General features: G+C 39.8%; 1 long non-coding RNA gene across 1 annotated transcript; it reads left to right on the top strand.

Moving 5' to 3' along the window:
* Window positions 1–18,043: 18,043 nt before the first annotated feature.
* LOC106935769 (uncharacterized) lies at window positions 18,044–24,999 on the top strand. The gene is made up of 3 exons (XR_001421965.1): window positions 18,044–18,482; window positions 22,165–22,242; window positions 24,701–24,999. It is a non-coding gene; the product is annotated as an uncharacterized LOC106935769 (long non-coding RNA).
* Window positions 25,000–25,072: the final 73 nt, after the last annotated feature.

The following is a 25,072-nucleotide window of genomic DNA, read 5'->3' as shown; positions in this document are numbered from 1 at the left end:
CCATCTCTTACCTGTTCCTACCCCTTAGTTTTGTCACTGATAAGTATGCATGCAGACTTCTAATCTGTTTTGTTTCCCTCCCCCCCAAGTGTCTAATACCCTAGTTAGCCATTAATGAATTAATTTGAAAATTGTCATTGCTTTGTATTGTGTGGGGAGTGATTTCATGCCTAAACGAGAAAATGTGGTGGTGTTTTTTTTCCCCTTGCATGCTTTGTGTCCTTAATGACACGGGGATTACAAACTGCCTCTGGTTGATGCATTGAGGAACTCAGACTCTAATTTTCAGGTTTTTAATAAAGAGCGTTCAGTAATTTCTTTTGTCAGAATATTTTTTTTAATGAAAGATTTAAAAGATGGATTTTGATTTTTACCCAATGCTGTGTTTTATGTTGCAGAGTTTAATGCCTTGTCTAATAAGATCCTTTCAGAAACAAAAAGAAAAAAAATTATTTCATTTCTACTTGTAAACCGTCTTCATGCGCCCAGCTGATGATTTTACATTTTAACTGTTTGCTCTGATGTAAAAAAGTAATTTGTTTTGTAGCAGAATAGAAACTTTTTTTTTTTTGAAAGCTGCAAGGAAAATTTGACTCTGTTCGGAGTCCCGAAGGTTGTTAACACTTTGAGGAGTAACGTGCGGAGGTGTTTGAAATTGGCCACCTCTCTATAATTGGAATGGATGTTTTTAAAATGAGGCACAAATTGCCATGAAATAGGTTTTTAGACATAAATGTCGGAGTTAATCCAAACAATTAATCCTAGTTTCTCTCAGGTCAGCCCATGTCACCGTTGTCATCGTATCTACAGACTGAGTGTTTTGATTTGCCTTTTATCATTACCTTAGGTGCTACGTTTAGACACTTATTTTGTCCTGAGTTGTACCTAAGAAATGCACAAATTAGTTTTAGGGGTGAAATGCTTATGTCACAGAAAATTGGGATTTTTGCATTTGGGATTAATGAATTTTGACCCTGCTATATATCATTACCTCCCGTTTTTTTTTCTTTTTTTTTTTTTCTTCCATGATAAATACCTGATGCAATTTTAACGAGATCCTCCTAATAATAATGATATGTTTTAAATTTAGTTTTACTGTAATGTTTAAGATGATCCTCCTTTTATTGTGTGCCAACAGCTGATTTCTGAAATGTATCATTTATATCTGGATCGTATTTTAATATCCTTTGTATAGTTGTGATACCGACAAGGTTTCATGTTTTGTAAATTGTGCTTCGTTTCGTTTGGTGTGTCTTTAATGAATGTTGCTTTAATGGAGTTGTGCTCCGCTCTGTGTTTGTGACTGGAGAGTGTGTCTGGGTCCAGGTCTGCAGAGGGGAATGAATGACCACTTTACTGTCTACCTGTTGTGGGGTGACGTAGAGTGGTGATCTGATCTCAAAAAGATCTTTTTTTTTTTTTTTGCCATGAATCTTACCACTCCTATTTAATGTGTAATAAAGAACAAAGTAAACGGAAACCAAGCTGCTTTGTCTGTTTTGTTTAAAAAAACCCCAAAAAAAACAAACAAAAAAAACAACTTTGATTTTGTTCACAGTTTCCATCAGGGGCAAAATGGCTGCCTATGAGTTCTGTCTTTTTTGTGCTTCCTTCCTTCCCTCTGTTTTTCTCTGCTCTTTTCACCATTTGCATTCTTCCATCCTCTCAATCTTTAGTTTTTCCAGACTTCATAGTTAAAGCCTGCCCACTGTAGAAACATCCATTTAGTATTTATTTTAAAATGAACATAAAAGACTCAGAACTCTGGAAAGCTGATGCTGGAATAGTTAGTTGGAATAAATGTTAGAAATCTGCTCATTCACAACATGCAATTGTCACAGATTAAAATATTTTTCCCTTTAGCAGAATGGATTTTTTTTTAAATTTAGCATTTTAAGTGAGTGTCACTGTTTTCATATCAATTTCAATTAGACATTTTTAGTACATATCTTTTGTAAAGAGTCAGAAAACGGACACCTCTCATTGGTCAAAGGTGATCACACTTGTTTGGAGGTTGTTGAATGCTTACCAGATGACATGATGCTATATATTTATATTAATATTTGCATATAATTTAAAAAAAAAATGCATTCATCCAGAACAAGCCCAGACTGTGGGGAAATTACATCCAAAGTTTACTTTAGCAGCTAAAATGGTTAAACAAGCTAACAAAAATCAACCAAAATGGACATAGATGGCCAGTGTAGAGGTCAGAGGTTTAATTGCTCATTTGTTGTTGCCTTTTCTGTCAAACACAAATGGCAAAAGATTTTTTATCAGGTTGAGGTATGCTCTTAATTTCTTCCTAGGTTTCCCAGCAGGTGGTGCTGTTTAACTATAAGTTACCATTTAGAGCTACCATTCAAAGTCAGCTAGTTTTCACTTTTTGAAGTTTACATTTTCTTCACCCCGTGCTAAATATGTTTGTTGGGTGAACTTGCCATAGCACAGGAACTATGCTAAAGATTTAGTTTTTTCCCCCCCCTCTTCCTCATTTTGTATTCTAAAGTGAAAATAGTTGCATGAAGTTCCAGGGTTAAAATCCCAGCCCTTCTGTATATATTCTCCCAATAAATGCCTTTATTTTCCTCGACACATATCCCACAGTCCAAAGCCATGTACACGTGTTTGGTTTGACCCTTCCAAACTGTCGTTGCTATCAACATGTTCATGCACGAGTGTCACACGGTAACGTGGTCTCTGATAGATTGGTGACCTGTCCGATGCCCTCGCCATTTGACCCCTGAGTTAAACCCCCAGTGCCCTGCAAGGTTTAAGCATGTATAGAATGAGTGGGTTTTGGTAGAAATAATCTTTAGAAGCTTCAAGTTGCTTAGAAGTTTCTACTGCATTTGAATGTGTTAAATTAAAAATAACAGCAAAGATAATTTTATTGAATTAGTGTTGTAAAAAAGATAAGAGTTCTTCAGTGTTAGTCCAGAGCAAGAACCTTTCAACCATTTAGACTCTCATTTCTGCTGAATAAAATGTCTACAGCAACAAAACCTAATCAACCTTAATTCTATTAGGCAACAATAGAAAATGCCTATAAGTTTGTGACAAATTTATACAGAGGGAAGGTTTTGGAAGTAGAACTTGTAAGGAAGGCTGATGAATGGATAGATGAGCAAAACGTGTGGAGAACTGGACAGAAAAAAAAATCTGAAAACACATTTTTTCACAATTTTCTTTTCCCTATATATTTCTAGATTTGTCCAAACTGCAGAGACCCTTGCTTCTTGCTTTTACAAACTAATGGTCCCCCTTGTACCATTACTTTTATCATTTTGTGAGAATTCAGTTCAGGTGTGTGTGTGTGTTTTTATATATATATATATATATATATATATATATATATATATATATATATATATATATATAGTCATAAATAATGACTTTTTTTGTCAAAGTCATTAAGAGTCATCACAGGGTGGCTGCAGAGACACAGGTTGAACTCTTTAGGGGAACACAGTGCTTCACTCTGTCTACTTTTCTAAATCCTCTTTCGATTTATAGTTTATATGGTCTCGTTGTTCCTATCTGAGTTTTCAGCAGGTTTTCCTCCCGTAATACCATGGATATTTTTACACCAGAGGTGCTGAAAATGCCAGTCTGACACGATGGCAGCATAAATTGCAGTAAATTAATTATTTTGATATTTATAAACACAGTTTGCACAGCAAGAAACAAACATCACAGACTGTCGGGTTTGGTTCTAAAGCTCTCTACCAAAGTTTTCATGTTCTTTGAAATATTTAAAACTTTGTCACATTACAAATGCCTACAGTTAATGTATTTTACTGGGATTTTGTGTGGCAGGCCAACCCAAAGTACCACGGGTATTTGTGAAGTGAAAAAGTTGGAATCCAGCGTCATGCTGTGGCAATGCTGTGTTCGTCAGAGACAGACACGCCAATCAAACTGGATGGGGAAATTGGATACAGGGAAATCCTTGAAGGAAAACCTTTCAGAGACTACAGTGACTGAGGCTAATCCACCATCAGGTCATCCATTCAGCTTCACTGAAATGCTTCTTTGTGTCAAATCCCAATAAAATACACTGAAGAGTGTGGCTGTAATGTGTCAAAATGTAAAAAACGTTCAAGGTGTATGAAAACTTTTGATATGCACTGAGACTAATTAGGCTTCCTTTCATTACATGAAACAAACTGAGTTCTCGCTCTAAACTCTGATAAGATGAAAAACATCCACACTTAGGGGGGACATGTTCGTCAAATGTTATCCCTATTAAAAGCAAAGTGTGATTTTACAATTTGCAGAAACGCTTTTTTTTTTATACGCTGATGGCCAAGAAATTATCAAAGACAGCAGATATAGTGTTTGAAGACCCCTTTAAAAAGATTGTTTCTTTGGATTTTTTTTTTTATCAGGCACATCAAAGGGCTACTCAGGGTCATCATTAAAACGTCTGATTTGGAACGACTTTAAATCAAGTATGCAAAACTTCCCAAGTTCATTTATTCATGTTTAGTTTTAAATCAATGCAATAAACAACTCTGAATATATTTAATTCAGCTGGCATGGTTAACTCATGACTCCAAAGGAGAAGCCATGAATTTTTCGTTTGCTTCCTGTTGGATCAGAATGCTAATACAAGACAGTAAACTTGAAAGAAATTCAGTTGGCTCTTAGATTAATGTGTAAATCCTCGCTTCTGCTTTTTGCATATCTGTAGGAGTTTCCCTACGGCCTGTTTGGTTCACATAGCATTTTTTTTTCCCTTATAAAAGAAAATTAAGTTTGCGCATTGTGAGCTCTCTGTCAGTGAAAACAGAACTGATCAACAAGGTTATTCCTAAAAAGCATTTATAAAAATCGAATGAGCATTGCAGAGAAAATTATCTGAACTGAAGCCCAAATAAGAAGGGTTTTTTGCCCCCTTTCCTTTTCAGTCAGTATTTGTGTCTCATGTTGAAAATCCACTCAACAAAAATGTTTGTGGAAGAAAAACGTCAGAACTTGGCAGCATGCTTTTGGACATACCAAAGCCTTTAGATGCAGGGTGTAATAGAGGTCAACATGACACTGTGCAGGCATATTTTCTTAAAAAGTCTTATCCTTATTTACCACCACAGTGACAGGATTTGCCCTCCGGCTTCAACCTGCAGGATTGTATGCAGAGGGATGTGCTTGTTTAGTCATATTTTGTAAAGGGAGATGTCATGTAGCGTCAGAGAGGAGATGTTTTCCACAGCAGACTCTCAAGAAGTAAAATGCCAGCCAGATCATGACAATAGACAGCATACAAGCTTCAAAAGGACAGCAGGCACTGCTGCAGTAATTAGCTTCAAAACAGTGTTCTGAGGAGGCAGCCTCTGTTGCCACAATGTCTACGAAAAGTTTACATTGGGATTGAATCTCAAATTAAATTTGGACTTTTAATGACACATTTGCTGGTGGAATGACGGACTGTCCATCCGCCTATAAAAAAGGCCTCAGTGGTTCCTGGCTTGTTATTCAGCAATTGTTTCATGCGAGATTGACAGTTTGGGTTATAGGTGTTTGAAACTTTGGCAAGGATCCAGGCCTGTCACAATAACAATGACAAATTTTGCTGGACGATAAATTGTCCCAGAAGTTATTGCGATAAACGATAATATTGTTCTCTTGAGTCAATTTTCAAGTAACATAATGGTAATAATTGGATAATTATGGCATAATAATACAAGTACTCATTCTCAAAGACCAATACACAGTAAATTCTAATGAACATTTAACACTGGACTCTTTAAATATCTAAAATAAATAAACAAAACCTGAACTGAAGCTTTTTCATGCTGCCAAAAAGCGTTTGGGTATCTGTACAACTTTTAGAGAAACGTTTAAAACACATATTAGCTGATTATCAATGTCACATGCTGTTTTTATTTTAATTATGTGAAGCACTTTGAAATGCCTTGCTGCTGAAATGTGCTATACAAATAAAATTTGATTGATAGATTGATTGATTATCATTTCTATATTTCGGCCTGTATTTATAGTTTTGACTTAGCCAAACCAACCCCTTGTGCTATGCCTTATACAGGGGCCCACTGGTTGTCAGCTATTGAGAAACAAATTACTTCCTGGAGTTGGGGACTCTGTCGAAGGTTTAAATTTTACCCAATCACTAACATGTGCCAATGACATCTGTAATGCGCCAGTTTCATTCTATAAAGCTTATGGAAATTGTCTGTGCTGTAAAAAAAACCATCCCCCACTGCAAAGAGAGAAGTGCCAAGCCAAATGACATGGCTGCTAATGTTAATTCAATATCTGGAATCGTGGGCAACACAGGAGGCAATCCAAGTGAATAGGAGAAAGCCCAGACTATGAAGCAAGGTTTGAATTGAGCAGAAAACCACAGGAAAGCAACGGCCAAGTTAGTTTTAACCATGTGTGGATTCAAACTTGTTTCCCTAATTCTTGACTTTGAATTCGTTAAAGCTGATTCTTCTCCCCTGGGAAAAACAAAAAACTGTTTCAAATGCCTCATTAAAGGCCTAAAGGTAACATGACAGTCATGCTCATGGTGAGTGCATGTAAACTTTATTTTCAGATTTTTATGAGCAATGTTTGTTGCCTTCGCTGCTCAAATCATCCTTAATGAATCCTTTTCATATAAATAAATAAATTTCTTAAAAAGCAAGCGTTTTAAGCTGCTTTGTTTCAATAGGCCATTTGTGCAGCTTGTTTTATTGGCAGTTAATTTGTTTCCAAACTGTTGCTGTGAACAATAAACTACGTTAACGCATTGTGACAAGCTCCATTACTCTGTCTTTCAAAACAATGGAGCTCCGGTGCCTGCCACACAGCAGCCAAGAGTGAAAAAGAGAGGAGATCTAATGAATTATGCAGAGAGAGCTTTCTCTCAGCCTGACAGTCTGAAACCTGCCTGGAGAAAATTGTAAGAGAAGTACGAGTCAGTGCAGCCATCACAAATCCCCCTCCCGTTCCCCCAAGGGACCGTCAGGGCCAAGGCCTGTCAGTCAAGTACCCTCTTCCTAAACTGTAATCTGGGGACAGCACTTAGAAGCCTGCAGGTCTGATAAAGCAACCGAAAAGATGCTCAAGAAACTGCTGGAGCTGTGGTGGGCAGCTGACGAGGGGAAAGTTGGTGGTGGGGAAGACACAAAGCAAGTGTTCCCAAATCTGGTTGGAAGAGGAGCAGCCTTGTCCAAAACCGGGCGAAGACAGCTCGTTCATCATCACTAATTCGAAGCATGTGCAGAAGAGCCAGCTCACAATTATCAGACCGCCTCACCTCTGCCTTGTTAGTGTACTGAACAAGAGAATTTCCTTTTTACTTTAATGAAGTGTGGCTTCCCTCCCTGGCAGGCAGCTGAGCGTGGGGCAGCAAGAGCGCAGTCTGGTAATGAGAGGCCAGAAGGTTTAGGTGTCTTCAAAACCGCAACACATTGAAGGGACTTAATACAGTCTTGTTTTCGCTTGCCCCTGGAGGAAAACAGAGAGCCGGATGAATATTCATGGGGCGGTGATGAATTGTGTTGCCTACAGCTTCGTGCCACTCTGAAAGCCCTCATGCTGCTTCTTTTTATCACAGGAGGTCCTTTGAGCTGAACCTCGCGGGCCGCAATGCAGCGCCTCGGCATCCAGCTACCAATTATCATCCGAGATCATTAACTTGTTATGTTGACACAAACACTGCAATTTCAGATGCCCCTCTTTATTTAAATGACCCTGTTCATGAGGAGTATCTGGTTGAGTTGATTGGATTTAACCCCCCCCCCCCCCCCCCCCCCCCTCATCCTTATTCCTCTGTGTGGCTCACAATCACTCAACAAGTTATGTTTGGATACAAAATTAATGAACCGTGTGCAGTACTTTGAACTGCGTGCATGTTGTATTTGAGGATGGCTAAGCAGGCCTTATGATATCGTTCAAAGGGTGCATCAGCATAAATTGATACAGTAATGGCATGACGATCACTACCACTCTGTCCAAGTCTTCACGCTGCCGGAGCTTTTCCACATTTTGTCATGTCACAACAACAAACTTTCAACTTTTCATATACGAGTATGCTGCTCTGGGCAAGTGCCCATTTGTGCTGATATTAACCACTGCTACCTGAACTGTTTTTATTATGCCTCAAACCTTTTGTTATATGTGTTCATCATCAAAAGACTGAGGATTTTGTCTTGAAGTTTTCAGCTCAAGTTCAGTCAAACTTGATGATGAGCATGTGAAAATCAAAATTCAAGATCTGGCCTTTGACTGGGCCGCTCTAACACATGAACATTTTTTTGATCTCAACAACTTCATTGTGGCTCTTGCTGCATGTTTATAGTCGTTGTCCTGTCGATAAGCTACAGATATTGCTTTTAATCAGTTCAATCACCTAAAGTCATATTAATGCACATAACAATTGTTGTAACATGGAAAACTGGCTGAATAATTTAACAAGACGCTGTGCATTCAGGTAGAATTTTCTTCATAATGGTGGCACGGCACTGGACACAGAGATAAAAGGAACCAGGGACAGAGGATGAGTTGGGTGGCTGGGTGGACGGCCTAGGGATCGAGCAGCGTCACGTTCCCCCGGCCCCAGACGGGTGATTCATACTAGCTTCATCACTGGCAACAGACAGGACATCCAGGCCTTTATTACCTCCATCCATCACCATCACTTCATCAATCTGAGCTGCTGTGAGCTTGCTCCTCAAGCAGTCCCCAAACACCCATCGAAACATGCTGCTGGACAGAGATTTACACCCACCCACTAACATCCTCTGCCTCCGCCGCTCGCTTTAGCACACACAAAACAAGAGAGATGAGCTTATGTGTCAACTTCGGACACGCACACATTCGGGCAGAGTGAGACAGAAAGGAGAGGAGCGTGTGTGCGCGTGCGTGCGTGCGTGTGTGTGTGTGTGTGTGTGTAAAGGCCATTCTGCATGGTGTGAAGTTGCTCCCCTAAGGGCGTCTGGCTGACAGGCTATCCTGCATTGTGAAAGCCACTTACACTCCAGCCACATCACACCACCTGCTGCTGCTGACCACTGTGTCAGAGAGGCGAATCATGATGGATACACTAAACTGTGGGAGAATTCATTAAATCACTCCCACTGCTCGCACCATAAAAAAAAAAAAAAACTCTAGCACACACGCATAACACAAGACTTAATTTTCCTTTTAGCGGGACACTTTTACTGTCTAATGCGATCAATACTCGAGTCCCACAATAAATGCTTCCTTGGTGCTGTTGGAGAGGCGTTGTGGGGAAAACACTGTGCTTTGTATGTGAACAGACAAAGCTGGCCTCATTCTGCATTTATTGTTTCTAAAGGGCAACACACTAATGCCCGCATTGAAATTTAAATTTAAAGCCTCAATCTTCTATCCTGTTACACACATGTCAAAAACTTAGTAAGCGGTCTTTTAGTGATGGTAATGCAAACTTAAACATTGATTCAGTTAAATAAAATGCTTAGTGTAATTGCTGATATCCCTTAATTCATTTTACTGATTTCCACACTTCATATTGGGAGCTTTTACTGTCATGTGAGTTTGTGTTAAATTAATTTATATAGCAGTACTCTAATATGTGTGTGTGTGTGTGTGTGTGTGTGTGTGTGTGTGTGTGTGTGTGTGTGTGTGTGTGTGTGTGTGTCCTTTTGTTGTGAGTGGCCAGTGAATGACTCATCTGAAATCTGGTCAGATGAATTCAAATGTTACTCCAGCTTACTTTCACAGTCCCACAACAAACACATTAGGTTTAATTGTCTTGAATGTAGTAGAGAATGTGTGAATACATGGTTACATGTATTCACAAGAGATTTGTGTCTCTTTAATGTCTGGCAACCTATCCAGGATGTGCCTCTCACCAAATTACCGAAGACAACTCCTGATCCCCGAAGGACTCGATCGAGGCTGTTGCTTCTACCAGTTGCTTTGTATCTAAATTAAATTTCAATTTTTTTTATTCACAGTACTGTAATTGTCTCAAAATCACCGCCCCACATAGAGGGAAACAAAGAGATGAACTCATTTGAATTAAAGATGAATTGAAGCTGCAGAAAAAAGGGAAAATGCTCTGTATCACAAGTGAAAACAGAATTAATTGCACTCGTAGGAATTTAAAAACCAGAGCTCAGTTCATTTAAGATTGGAAAAAGAAAACAATCAGCTGAACTTAAAAGCTAGAGAAACAACAGCAGGGTCAAGTGTTTTGGATATCTAGAACGTCATTAGGAAACACACAGACCCACACACATTTCCCAACTGTGATGACACTGCATATTATATCGTATTTTTACTGAATATCTCATCCGTTGCAGTTTATTTTGTTGCTGTTGTTCAGAGCTATTGACTGAACACTCTTCTGCTTATATCATCGAATGCGCTTGCACAAAATAAAACCCATTTGTTTATTCCCAGATAACCGCCTTGTCTGTCCTCCTGGCATTCTCGGCCAAACAATCATCATTAAACTTTGGGTGATGAAAACAGTAGTCCCTGAAGCCACGTTTTGGTTGAGAAGGGGATGTAAAGGACAATCACTTCTGGACGTTGTGTCATATTGATTTATGGTTGCTATTACACACTCCTATACCTGCTCCGTACACTTTCATGCGCAGACCTTTGTCATACTGTAAGATGTGACACAGAGGGCATCATTGGAGAGTATGAATATGGCTGACTTGGGAGAGATAAATAAATGTTCATGGGAACCATTTTACTCTTAACCTTGTTGAGTTATTGATTCATGCTGCACACGGCGCTCCACCACAGGGTGTGTCTCAGTCTGTTTCACAAGACGCAGTTGTAGTTTACAGAACACCTCAGAATTGACTCATTGATAATAACAGCTTTTCCACAGATGAGTTATAATGTCTTCCTGTGCCCTTTAGATCTAGTCACAACAACGTCTCACCCCCACGTATTATGAGAGTTCTTCTGGATAACTACACAGATTTATTTTATTCACTTTATTTACATTCTTCCAATTGATAGCAAATGTCAGCTCAAGGTATTTTACAAGACAAACACATAAAAGTGTTTGGCTATGATAAGTATAACCAAACACTGAAAATGAGATTAGAAGCGGAAAAGTAAAAGCCATCATGCTTTCATGACAAACCTGCATCCCACTCGAGTGAAGGTACGGATGAATACGGCTCAGCATCATCAGCAGGACAACAGAAGATTTATATAGCGAGAACTAGCCCAAGTACTTTGGTACTCCAAATACAAATCTGATACATGATGAAGATTTACCATTACATTGAACAAACTGGAATCTGTTAAAAACTGCTCTTGTATAAGAGAACGACCCCAAATATCAATGCTCTGTGTTTATAATTGACAATTTTTGCAAAAATTATAAACTCAAGCAGGTTGGAGCTAATCTATAGTTAGTTAATGGTAAATATTGATTAATGTGATAAACCCTGGATGTTTTCAGATTCAACAGAATGATTTAACATTTGAAAAAGTAGAAGTTTTTTTTTTTGTCTCTCTTCTTAATAGAATCAATTTTTCTCGGCTATGTAACGTAATATTCTCCTTATGGTTTTGACGTTTGCCTCTCATTGATTGATCAGCCCATCAGAACAATTTCTGTCCCGATAGAGTTTGGTGCCAGGAGTTGAGCTGGGTTATCAACTAAAACAGAAACACAGAACACACTATAACCTCACAAGCTGCCTTTGCTCAACAGAGTTAGAGCCAGGTTTGATGCCCATGTATAGATTTAGTCGAGACAAATCCTTTTTTGGTCAGTGGCTCCCCCATTTAGTCACACCTGTAGAGTTTGACTTTGCATACTTGCTTTTGGTTTGTGTGTCACTAAGCAGATCTTTGTATGGTCAACACTGATTGTCATCTTTTTTGGGAACATTTTAGTTGATCCTAAATGCATCTTGAAATCACTTAATTGGATAAGTATAATTCATCTTTGTGACTGAATTTTAATAGTCTATGAGCCTGATTATGAGCTTGATTGATATATATCCATTGGTTTAATTCAACACAGCTAGATAATGTTAGGAAAAATAGAGGGGAAAAAAACACACAGACTGTGGGAGAAACAGTCCTCCTTAGAGATGTTTACCTGCTTGGCCACAGGATGATAAGTGATGACAGAGAAGGGAGATGAAAGCGACAGGGAAAGTGGGGGGTTTAACCGAGGGAGAGAAGGGAAGACACTTAATATAAGTGTCCATCAGCGTGAGAATGTTTGGGCAGTGGTGGTTTCCTTGGCGACAAAGCGAACAGCAAATACAGCAAGAGACTAAGATGTTTTATGCTTTTTGGGGCAGAAGTTGGGAATCCGGCTCAACAAACATCACTTTGAACATTTTATATAGAAACATCCATGGTGATTTGTTCACAGTTTTAGCATGCATGCCTGCGTGTGTGTGTCCGTGTGTGTGTGTGTGTGTCTGAAAATGTGCATTAGATCTCCCCCGTGTGCCTGTGTGTGGGTTTATGTGCACCAGGATGTAGGATATTAAATTCACACCCTCACAGGCGGATATAAATAGGCACGCCGGAATAACGGGGGAAACTGGAAAATAATTTGTTTCGCTGGCAGCTATTCAAACTTACAGTCTGTCAAACTAGTGTTATGCAGAGCAAGCAGAACACACAATCTCAGGGTAGATGAGTGGTTTGCGGTGCAATAAATCACATCTTCAGCGCACCGTTTGCTCATGCAGAAGAGATTTATTGTAGAACTGATTGGAGATCATGACACAAATCATCAAATTTTATCTGGCATCTGTTTTGTCTTTGGCATGGGTACCTGTTCTAGGGATTGCATTTACTCACTCATTTGTCACAGAAAATGAGTGAGTGTGGATAATTTTGGTGCTGCCTTGCTTATCTGTGTCACTCTTACAGTGAATGTGTGTGTACGGGTGCACGCGTGTACGTGCATGTGTGTGTGTGTGGTAGTGCCGTCTTCTTCTTCATTCAAGTCATGTCACAGGCCAGACACTTCATTGTCAGGAGAGGCTTTCATCGGCTGACTTCAGATGTGCCCGTCATCCAGTCCAATTATACAGAGAGAAATAGGTATTGTTACACTCTAGGGATTGATTCAAGACAAAATAGAAAAGTGGAAAGAAGACTACAAAGCCGTCTACAGTTATGCACCACTTGCTTGAAGTCACTTGCACACACACACACACACACACACACACACACACACACACACACCCTTCTTCAGAAATCACATGGCCGAGCAACTTCAATATCTCAGAGATAACAAATCCTTACAAGGTAACGCGGCCCCACTTGTGCCTGCAGTGGAAGGTGTCTGGCAGGTGGGTTACAGTAATTTGAAATGGTGAAGGATGGAGCGCGGCACCTCCGTTTCAGCCTCCCCGTCGGGGTGATAGAAGTTCTTTTTATGGAGATAACTGTGGGTTGATGGAGCAGCTGAGCAATACCGGGCTTAACGATGACTTCAAGCTGCTGTCGAGAGCGGCTCAGAGCCACTCGAGAATCAGTCAACGCCGCTGACGCCAACAGTCTTTCTTCTTCAACACTCGCTGCCTTCTCCTTTTCTGCTTGTTTGAGTCTCCGCACCCCTCTCACACCAAATCCAGAGCGGGTGTCAAGGACCGGCACTTACCTCCAGCCGCTCACCGGGAACGGTTCCAGTTTATCTAATGCCATTCCTGGCTTCACACTCGCAGGATGCCGCGCTGCCCTGTTAATCATCATTAAAGATTCAGAAAGTGTAGGGAGAAAATAAGTAGCTGTGGAAAAAATGGGTTCTTACCCTTCTCAGGTACTCTTCTATGCCTTCCTTTTGCTGCACCAACAAAATCGCTTCACTGCAAATTTGTTCGCACTCAGTCTTTAAGCATATTTCACGAGATATCAAACACAAATAGAAGCCCGTTGGTACTGTGGAAGGAAAATACTTTTTTAATTGTACATTTTATGTTTTACAAAGGAAACCTAGCATGCATTTATGTTCAGTTCCTCAGACTCTTTACTTTGTAAAACCACCTTTTGCTGCAGCTGCTACTGCATGTCTTTCGGGATGTCTATACCTGCTTTGCATGTTTGAAGACAGATGGTTGAACAATCTTCCCTACAAAACAGCTACAGTTCAGTTATTCTGGATGGAGAGAATCTTTGACCATCAGCTTTCAATTCTTGTCAAAGATTCTTTGAATTTTTTTGAACTCAGGTCTGAATTGGACCTTTCTCACGCACTGATCCATGATGTTGCCCCTCCAACAGAACGTTGGGCCTCTGCTATGGGCCTTTCAGCTGCTTCCCTGATTGATGCTCTCCTTGGCTGCGCTGTCAGTTGGGGTGGATGGCCATGACTTGGTGGCTTTACTGCTTTCTTTCCATTATCAGATGATGGATTAAATGGTGCTCTGTGAAATAATCAAAGCATGGGATACTGTTTTATAACCTAACACTGCATTCAACCTTATAGCTTTATCCTGGACCTCTTGTGCAGTTTTCATGATTTGTGTGAGACTTATCCCGAACAGCTCTATTTAAACTTCTGTTTATAAGTTGTTTAATGTCTGAATCGCTCACAGTCGGTTCGATTAAAGGAGATAAGATAAGTGAAGGTTGAATGCATTCACATGCCAAACATTTCAGACATTCATTCTTAAGCCATCAGTCTGTTTTTCTTTCTTTTTACGGTTGTGCAACTTTGTGTTGGTCTGTTACACAAAATCTTGAAAAGAAAAATGCATCAAAGTTTGTGATGGTAGCTTAACAAAAACGTGAATAACTTCGAGGGTTTTAAATAGTTTTTCAGGGTACTGTAAAACCTCTATAAAATTCAACAGTGAGCAAGCCTGAAAGACAGTATTTCCTCTTCTGTTATTTAATTAAGGTTTCTCTGACATATCTTTGTTTATGAGCAAGAATTGTGACAGCTCAACATGGCAGATGTCTCAGTTTAGACAATCCCCTTATGTGTAGTCAACCCTGCGTCTCGGCAGAGCCTCCAGTGTCCTCGCTCGTGAATCAGATTCACTGATGTGGAACTCAGCTGGCTGAGATGCTGGAGGGCATGGGGAGAAGGGATTTGCTCCTCGGCTTAGTCGTTTCTCTGTGCAGATTCCTACTGGGCCCAGAAAGGAGATTTAAACTTATATGCTCTTTCAAATGGGGGCGCGCACGCTTACACTCACGCACAGCTCTTCTTCTTCTTTTTGGAGGATTTACAGTGAAGCAATTCTTTCTCCAGGCCTTAGTCCTCCTCTCATACCTGGCATTATAAAATGATTTAAAAAAAAACAAACTGTGCAGCAAAAGCACAGCAACAACTGTTTCTCTCTGTGCTACTCTATTAAAAATATATAATTATATGTATATTCACAGATATAATGCTTTATAATTACCCTTTACACAGACAAATTCATTGTACCTCAATACAATTATTAGAAGAAAATACAAACTATACAAATACAAATGATCTTAGTTGTATCGGTGGATGGGAGCACAAAAATAAACTGAATTAAAAACCTTTTTTTACTCTTCTGTTAAATTCCCATCACGCACTTCAAGGTATTGTACTGGAGTTTTACAAACCAATGGAAAGAACGACTTACTTGTGAAATGCAGGACAAACATTTCAAGGCTTTAATTTCTTTTTATCATTAAAAGTCAGAAAAGTGTGGCGTTCACTGGTATTTAGTCTCCTAGTGACACAGCCTAAAAATCCTTCATATCTTCTCTGTCACAGCTAATCTTTTCTTCCAAAGTACCTAAAATGCTGCCACACAGTGACTGAACAGAAGCAGTGTCCTTTCAATCCTTTTGTGAATAACTGACACAAAACGTACTTTCTTGTTTGCTTCAACATAGAGACGGGTTGCAAAACTTAAGTCACTCACCTTTAACATCCAGAGCCCATGATGACAAGAGGTGGAAGTTTCTTCATGAGACACACATGACTTTTGACGGGTAACGTAGTATATTTCTTTATCCTTAGTAAGCATACCAGCAAAGGCTCTAATGAAGTAAAAAAAACAAACAAACAGATACGCATACACCGCCACAGCCAGGCTAAATGTGTAAAATGCGTATTTGAATTTAATCTCACCTCACACAGTCTATCTGGGATCCACAGAATCAAACCCAGAAAGAATTTCTGCACTCAAGAGAACAACTGGTCCTCACAAAGTTGGTTTGTAAGATAGAAAAGGTCCCAATAAGAGAACAAAAATGGTGCAGAAGCACACAACACACACATCTGTTTCCCTGTCATCAATCTCCCAACTCCACCTAGGTTGTTTTGAAAGTGATAAATTCAGCCATTTAATGTCCATAATTAATAATTTATTACGCGCAGTGCACTGCAGATTAGGTAGTATTTTATCTGGTTGATAGTTGAACCCTCCAAGGTCATTCCCAGTGTTTTTCATTATCAAATCCCGATGCAGCTGCTCACTGACTAACCTCTCATTAGACTGAATGACGGCGCTGGGAGGGAATAAGATATAACCTCCTGAGCAAAGCTCTGTGATGCTTGTTTACTATGTTTTTTGTCTAATTATGTCATGTGTGAGGACCGCCATATGGTTTCAGACAGAATATGTTCCCACGGTTGGTGAAGATCCAGATCCCAGAGAGGCGAAGAATCTATTTAAAATGTGTGAAAAGGTGCAGTCCCTCGTCACAAAGAGAACAGACAGAAATGAGCTCCAGCTGAATCTTTGTTCTCGAAATAAAAAGTAAAAAAAAAAAAAAAAAAAAAGAGCAGAAAACTGCCCGCCTCCGCAGTTGACACGTAACTGAATATGTAAATGATTAAAAATATATATTAGCACTTGCTATTTTTAGTGTTGCAAGCTGTTGCAAAGCCACTCATCAAAAAGTTAAGCAACTTAGTGATGATTTCCACTGAAAATAGACAGTAAAGGCTTCCCTCGGCGTAGGAAACTGACTTATGTGGACTTATTTTCCCTTTTTCTCATTTTTAGTGAATAAATGTAAGTGAACCAAGTTATCTTGCTGTCATCCCCCCACTCTGCTTTTCCTCCCCACGCCTGTCTTTTTTTTTCTCTCTCTCTCTGTGTGTCTCTGAAATACACACAGACTCTCTCGCACAAAGGAGGAAAAGTGTCACTATGGAAACAAGGAGGCGAGAATCTAAAAGCTACCTCTTGAGACGAGAGTTAAGACAACAAAAGGAGTCCACTGTGTGAGTGGCAGAAAAGCGGCAATGTACACAGCATCTATACTTCTCCCTCCTGTTCGGATGCTGGGTGTACCATCATCAGGCTGCCTTGTTGGCCGTTTTGCCTCCAATCCAGCTGGTTTTAGCCTTTACCAGACTGAGCGTATTCTCCTGCATTACAGTTTTATTTTTCTCCCCCTGCAGCTGAATGCATGTTGCTCTGTGCGGGGCTCTCTCTGTTTGCGTGTGTGCGTGTGTGTGTGGCTTAGGTTGGGTTGAGTGTAATATGCACCACACATTTCTTTAATAGGGCTAATCCATTTTAATCCCACCTGCCACAGTTACCTTACAATGATGAATGTAAGCCTAAATGAGTTGAGACACAGAGAAATGCCCGTGGGAGCCAGAGGAGGAGGCTGGGAGGTAGATTTGAGTCTCTATATGTGTGTGTGGTTTTTTGTCTTCAGAACGTGTGTGTGAAGTTGTGTTTTCTGTCCCCCCTACCCCCACCCACCCCTTACCTCCCTCCTCCTTCCCTACTCTGTTGAAGGCTATTTTCTCTGGGTCTGCAGGGTCACTGCTGTCTTTAGTGATGTCTCCTTCAGCTGTAATCAGCACCACGGACAGCAACACCAATCTCCACAGATGCAGGCATCACAGCAGGCATCCATCTCAATACACTTAAAAGTGGCTCCTTCTTCTTTTCTTTTTTTTTTCTCCTTCCTACTGATCTAAAAGAATTGGATAGGTGAAAGTGGACTGCCCATTAGGCTCTGATCGGAGATGCAGAGAGGAAGTGGAGAGCAGTAATAGAAAAAAAAAAAAAAAAACTCGGTGTAAAACTTCTGACAGGTATGTTTCTTCTGTAGGGCTTTATTACAAGCAGTAAAAAAGAAGAAGAAATTCAGCTGTAATTAATAGTGTAGCCCCCGTGAGACTCTTGTTACTTTGCATAAAGCCAGAGTTTTAGTGTGGGGTCATTCACCTGTGGTGGCTTTGAAAAATAGCAGCAATAATACAACCCAAAAAAAGAAAAAAAAAAGATAAAATAGTGGAGAAAGGGAGGGAGAGATGGGAGGAGTATAGTACTGTACGGAGTGTGAGGGTGGGAGAGATGGGGAGAGTGAAACACACACACACACACACACTCACACGCACAAACACACAGAGAGGGTGCAGATAGCGGGAGGGGAAAACCTCCTCTCTGAAAGGGATGATGTCAGTCTCTGCAGCTGAGCCCCAGTTCCCGACTCTCTCTGCCTCCTGAAAACACACTGGCAGGCTGATCCACAAAGAGGGGAGGAAGGGGAAACTTCGAGGGGGAGAGCCCCAGCGACAGAAACCCCCGCAGGTACGTATGGCACATTATCACCCGCCAGTTAGTGCGGTCATTCACTGTTATTTTGTCTCCTGCTGTTATGCTTTTAACTGCTGCGAGTGGCTCACCTCTTCAGGGTGCTATCTCTGTTTTCACAATGTGTCACAGCAAACCTCCAAACAGGGGTGCGCTGAATGTAGACTTCTGCGTGTCAGTGAATGTTTGTGCCGGTTTCTGTTTGTCGGCGTGTGAATATAAAAGGGAGATGGATGGAAAGTTTTCTTTCTTTCTTTTTTTTTTTACTGAAAGGAAAGGAAAACACTGGTTAAAAAAAATCAGATCCAGTCGGATTAGAAGATGAGGATTTATTGTGCACAGACAAAGCAACAAAACTGTCCATAGGGTGTTTGTTATAGAGCTTTTCCTCTGTTTTAATTACGGATTTGTTTGGTTAAAATAATGCCTTTTGAGACATCGGTGGTCCGACAGGTGACATAGCTGTGGTGAGTCATCCCATAACATCTGCCACTGACACCTCTGCTTCCCAGTTTACTTATGGGATGATGTTATAGTGTAATCTGGTAATTAAAATATCCAATCACACACTCTCAGGCAGTCCAAAGTGTGTGTTGTTTGTTGCAACAGGAAAATTGATTTCCTGTTCCTGGGATTAGTTTATGAATGTCACCATCAAGCCAGACAACAACGTCTGCCGGGTCACATTGAATGCACAGAACAACAGCAAGAGATGACATTGACAAAAAGGTGTGCATTGTTCCTTCGCTCCATCTGATGATTGCCCTTTTGGCCATCAGATTAAGAAAAAGCAGGTCCAAGCAGCCATCTATTTACACACTCGGGCTGTTGGCACGTCACTCAATTAGTCACAGTGTGGATTACACTCCACGAGGGGGGCTTGAGGAGAAAATCACAGTGGAAATCCAATTTTGTGCCACATCAAATGTCAGGTTAGCCACCTCGGATCCTCTGTGATGGATACAGACGAGTGTGGGAGAAGACGAGGCAGTGCGTCTCATGGGAGGGAGATGGGGATGAAGGTTATAGTGGGAAACCAAATCAGACTGGTGTCTGAAGAGAGTGGTCCAATGCAGATCAGTGTCCCGGGTGCCTTCCAGGACAGTGAGAAAAAAAACAAAAAAAAAAAAACATTACGTCAGCTGCCATCTCAAATTTGGTGTTGCTCAGTTAATCATCAAATCAACTGGAAGTTGGGACCGCTGTGTTGCAGCCGATGTAACTACATGTGTCCTTGCATGCTGGTTCTCTAATAACTGGAAGGTGGATCCAAAGCTAATCCATTGGTGTGTTTCAGTTGTGTTTTAAAGAAATCTGAATTGCCTTTGACTGTCTGCACAGGTAGATATCTGAAAGGCTCTGACAGTTGAATCTTTTCACAGTTAAAACAAGTTCTTGAAAACACTATTTTTTTGGTATGCGGAAACGTGAACAATGAAGACTTTCTCAAAATATTATCAAATTTGTCCTATTTTCTTTATTAGATAAAGAAATTGTTGAGGATATTTCAATTTTTTTCTTTTTTATTTCTCAATCAGTTCCAAATAGATAATTAAAAACACTATAAGAAGAGAAAGTGTGCCAGGTCCAGATCAGTGAGATCATCTTCACAGAAATAAAATAGTAAAATTAGAAATATCAAGAAGGAAAAGCTTTCTATTTATATTTGCACATAGAATCTTTTGTACTTTTAAAATACTAAAAAAAAAACAAATCATAGTAAAACAGACTAAAATGTTTGCAAATACAGCTTGTGGAAAATAAAGATATCTGCGTGGTGCAAACTTTTTCCTTCTAAAATAGTAGCATGTCCTCTGTGATGCCAGCAGCTCTCTACACACCTGCTGCTGTTTGCTGTGTTGCACTCGCACTAAAAGCCTTTCATTTGTTTGCGCAGCCCTTTGCAAAAACCACACCATTTATTTCTGTAAACCTGGAACATCGACACAGGTACTTTTAGCCATTGTGTGCAGCCTGTTCGCTCCCCTGGTGCTGACTGAAATGACAAATGGTCGAGTTGATAAAGGCTCTGTTGGCAGGAAGAGACCACGACTTCCTGGAGAGAGGCCATTCATTCGAGAATCCAGGGCCAGCTTTAGCATTACTTTAAATGTATTTTCCGAGTACTGGCATGGGGCGCCTCCAGAAAGTTTTGTATGGGGATGCCATATCAGGAGGGTGGAGGTACATTGATCGGTCTTGAAATTGAGTTCCAATCGAAAAAAGTAAAAAAAAATCCCTCTTGTTTTCAACTACCTTTTTGTCAAAAATAAACCGATTTGATGTAATTGAAGACGCATGTTTAACCTCTAATAGATTCTGCCTCTTTAATTTTAAAATACTTTATCTCTCTTCATTTTTTTTTACATGAATATGTGGAATATGATCTTTAAAGTGCCAGAGGCTCAATAGAAAACAAAAAAGGAAGTTATATAAATGCTGCTTCTTATTGAAGCCATTCGGTTTATCTCAACATTTTATGCATCAAAAAAAAAATATTGTATGGATATAACAAGACTGTCTGGTTTGTCCTCCATGGTGGCACCCATGCTTAGAAGTCCATTTTTGTTCTTGCTATTCACACTTGTTGACTTGAATTACAATGTAAGTCCAGGGGATGTGAGAGTGTTTTAACAAAATGGCAATAGAGATCGAATAGAGATCGTAGACTAAAGCCTCCAAAAGAAACATTCACATCTTAACCAAACTTTCTGTTGCTGTTGCACATGACCACATATCTGTGGGTTGCATGTTTCAGTACATATTTCAAAGAACCTACATCCCTCCCAATAAATAGGAAAAGGTGCTGCTCCCACCCTATGTTTTCCTGATTAATTACTCATCAACATCCTTGTGCTAAGCATAAATGATTACAGACATCAATATCCGCATTTGTTGCGACTGACCTCCCTCGCCCATATGTGTGGAAAACTGGATGCTCACTCGTCCCTCCTGTTTTGGTGCAACAAATTCTTCCCCATCTTTCTATCTGGTTATCTCCCCCCTGCGATTGCTAAAGCCTCAAATCCCCAGGAGAGGCGACCCGAGTGGCCTCTCAGCCCACGTGTCATTACCGCTGACCAGCAGCCCATCTCTATCTGCCCCTGATCTCGTGACCTCCCTGAGAGGCAGCCAGCAGCACGAGACAGGGGGATACAAAGTGAGGGAATGGAGATGGATGCAGAGAAATAGGCGGATGTCTGGAAAAAGAAGTGAAACACTGAAAAAAAAAAAAAAGCAGTTTCAGTGAGATAAAGGGAGGCAGAAGATAATGGGGAGAGGCACGGGGAAAAACGGGAAGAGGGAATGAGATACAGAAATGGAAATTGATGGTGAGGAGGCAAGAAAAGCGAGGGAGAAGGGAAGAGCGGGAAAATGAGGGTGGCGGCTGAGGAAAATAGATGCGGAGAGAAACGGCAGAGAGGGAGGGAGAGAGATGAGATGCTATTTCAAGACCATACTTACTGATAATGTCACTCTACTTCAAAGTGCAAAGCGCTCCTGTCATGCTCCTGCATAACTGTGCCTCTGGAGAATTTCCCTCATATATCAGATGATAAAAAGACGCCTGACAGTGGGGTGTGTGGGGCTCCCACTCACTCTGTGGGGCACATTCTGGGCTAAACTTTGACAAAACACACTGAAGTCTCTGCTTTAATTCTCTCTTCATCAACCACAGCTCCTGACCAGACGGACCGCGGTGGGCGGGGGGGATTTTCACCAGCGCACAAAGAAGAAGCAGGGGGACGAGGTTCAGGTAAAAAAAAAAAACAAAACAAAAAAAAAACAGGTGCAGACGCAACGAATATCTATGAAAGCATAAAGGCTTTCATCTTTCTTTAATCAATAATAGAGTATGATCATTGGGAAGGTAGATGGAAAAGGTAAAAGCAACGTTTCCTTTCAGTTTCACACAGTTGACATGTTAATCACAGGCGTTCGGCTTGCACTTCCTGATGGCTGTGACGTCACTGAACTCATCAATCATGCAGCCTTCCGGGCATCGTGCTCACAAATGAGTCCTTGACTTGCCAAGATTCCTGTGCTGTGATGTATTTTAATCCCAGCCGCCGAAAAAAAAAAAAAAAATGAACCGTGGATTCTCTGAAGAAGCAGCGAAACGGAACTTTTTTTTTTTTTTATTCAGGCGACATGGCATACTTCTTTCTGCATATTTTTGCTCACATTTCTACCACACAGAACATGTTGATCAAGCTGTTCAGAGCACACTCATATTGATCAGAAGGAGATCAAGCTGCTTGTGTATTTAAACGCCTTATTTGTGTAATTACGCTAAATCTAATTATAATCCACGGCTAGTTATTTATTTTCTAATTATGGTGTAAACCTGCATTCAGATGATTCACAGCAGTAGTACCAACAGACGGCTGTCCATGCTTTCCCTCCATTTCCCTTCCATTCAATATTGTCAGGGATTCAAAAAGCGGTTGTACCCAAGACAGGGATTGAGAACTAAACAACTCAACATTTGATGCTTTTGTTGCAAAGCGCAGCAGTTGTCTTTCAACGCATCAGCAGATTTGCAGCAACATGTCGACTGATATCAACTGAAAGTCACCAAGGTATGTCAAAGTAATCAGGAAAGGCTCCATAAAAAGCCATTTTCAATTAGTACAGTGCCAGTCAAAGCTTGAGCGCCCAATTAGACGCATGCAGGCAGCCAGTTTTTGTCTGTGAAAAAGCAGAATAGTAATTCCCTGATTCATTACTGATTATAATATTTTTAGGCTGCAGAATGAAACGGGGCACTGTGCCTCATTTCAGGAAAAAAAAATCCTCCTAAGACTTCTTTGGGAATTATACAGATTCTACAAGAAATAAATAAATAAAAAAAGTAATTATCCCTTTGTTTCTAGATTTACAGAAAGCTGGGCTGAGCTTTTCCAAAAAATGCTCAAGAACAGATAATGAATCAAACTATCGCTGGCCACATTTGTTGAAAAAAAAAAAACATTTATATATATATATATATATATATATATATATATATATATATAATCAGTAGTGTTTTAGAGTTGTGTGGTGAGCATAAATGGTTTATTTTGATTTGATCAATGACCACTAATGTTATCTTTTTTTTTTAGATGAGTAAAGTTGTCTTTTACATGATTGCTTTCTTGCAGACCCTGTGCGATTTCACCTCTGATGGAAATAATAACCCATATCAGCAGAAATTTGCCAAGAACCAAAAATCAAATATTGGAAATATTCTGATCAAATACACATAAAAAAGGATACATGCAACATTTCCATATTTAATTTAAAGGAGGTGTTAAAATCATGTGATTTCTGTGTGAGTCGTTATCTCTGCAAAAAAAAAACAAAAAAAAACAACAACATCCTGACAGCTGCCTGAGAAGAGCGGGAGTTAATTTATATCCTTAGTATGCTGTTCATGACTTTTACTGGACCGTAGCAAAAGGTCAAAATGTAACATACCTGCCCACCTTCTGTTGAGAATTTCAATGTAACCATCCTGGAGAGACTTTGATAACATGTATAACTCTGTAGAGGAGCAGGCAGGAACCACGGCATAGGCTTGTTTTATTACCTGCTGTCACATGACCTTTGTGGCTTCTGCCAAACTGCTATTTCCACTAAAATTAATTAAAGAGTAATTTGAGCAACACTGTGTTTTCCTCACACTGACTTTGCATCAAGACTCAGATGGATGGCTACATTAGCAGAAAACACCAGATTGGTAATAATGCAAATGAGATCACCAATCGGAAACGATAGCAATTACATCATTTTTTTTGTATTAATGTATTTTGGTGAGTGTGACAATGGTTCTTGCACTTGGACATGTCATGTAATGCAGAACTCAATTTCTTATTAAAGCATGATTCAAAATTTGTTATCCAAAACTGAAAGTTCAATGTGAGGTCCTTATTTTAGAACTTCAACAATTTAATATGAATCTTAAAAATATATTTTTTTAAATAAGGAGAAAAACTAAACAAGTAAATACATTTTTGAGAAAGAAATGCTAAATGAAATAAAACCCAAAAACTTTCTTTCATAATTATAAAATGTAGCAATCCATTTATGAAAGTTATTTGTTAGATAAAACATATAGCAAATTTGTTCATCAGTACTTTTTGTTTTTCAAAATAAACGTGTTCTATACTTTTACAAGCATAAAATGACAACTTCTTTTTTATATTGTTTCTTCTTTCTTCTATTCTCCTCAGGTCTCGTGACAATTCAGGAATAGGAAGATGTGAGACTCTCCTCCTCCATGTTTGCAGTCTCTGAGTTCTACATGCAAGCCATGGTGTAATATGGCTTTTTATTCCTATGTGAGGATGAAAAATATTCATGTAGGAATAGAAGCTGTTTTACATGTGGTGAGAGAGCAGCGCAACACAAGTGAGAGCCGCTGGCCGCTCACGGAGACAGATGCACGACTGGATAAATGTATCTGTCTTCTATTAAATGCTTCCCTGTAGTAAAAAAAAAAAAAAAAAAAGGTACATTTTTGCTCATTTTTCAAATGACGAGTTAACTCATTGATGTTCTCATCTGAGAGAGGGAGAAAGAAAAAAAAAATCAAGTCAGACTTT

Source organism: Poecilia latipinna, unplaced genomic scaffold (assembly GCF_001443285.1).
Source record: "Poecilia latipinna isolate Pla-1442-1.1 unplaced genomic scaffold, P_latipinna-1.0 Scaffold2018, whole genome shotgun sequence".
Lineage (NCBI taxonomy): Eukaryota > Metazoa > Chordata > Actinopteri > Cyprinodontiformes > Poeciliidae > Poecilia > Poecilia latipinna.
This window is presented reverse-complemented; position numbering and strand designations above follow the sequence as displayed.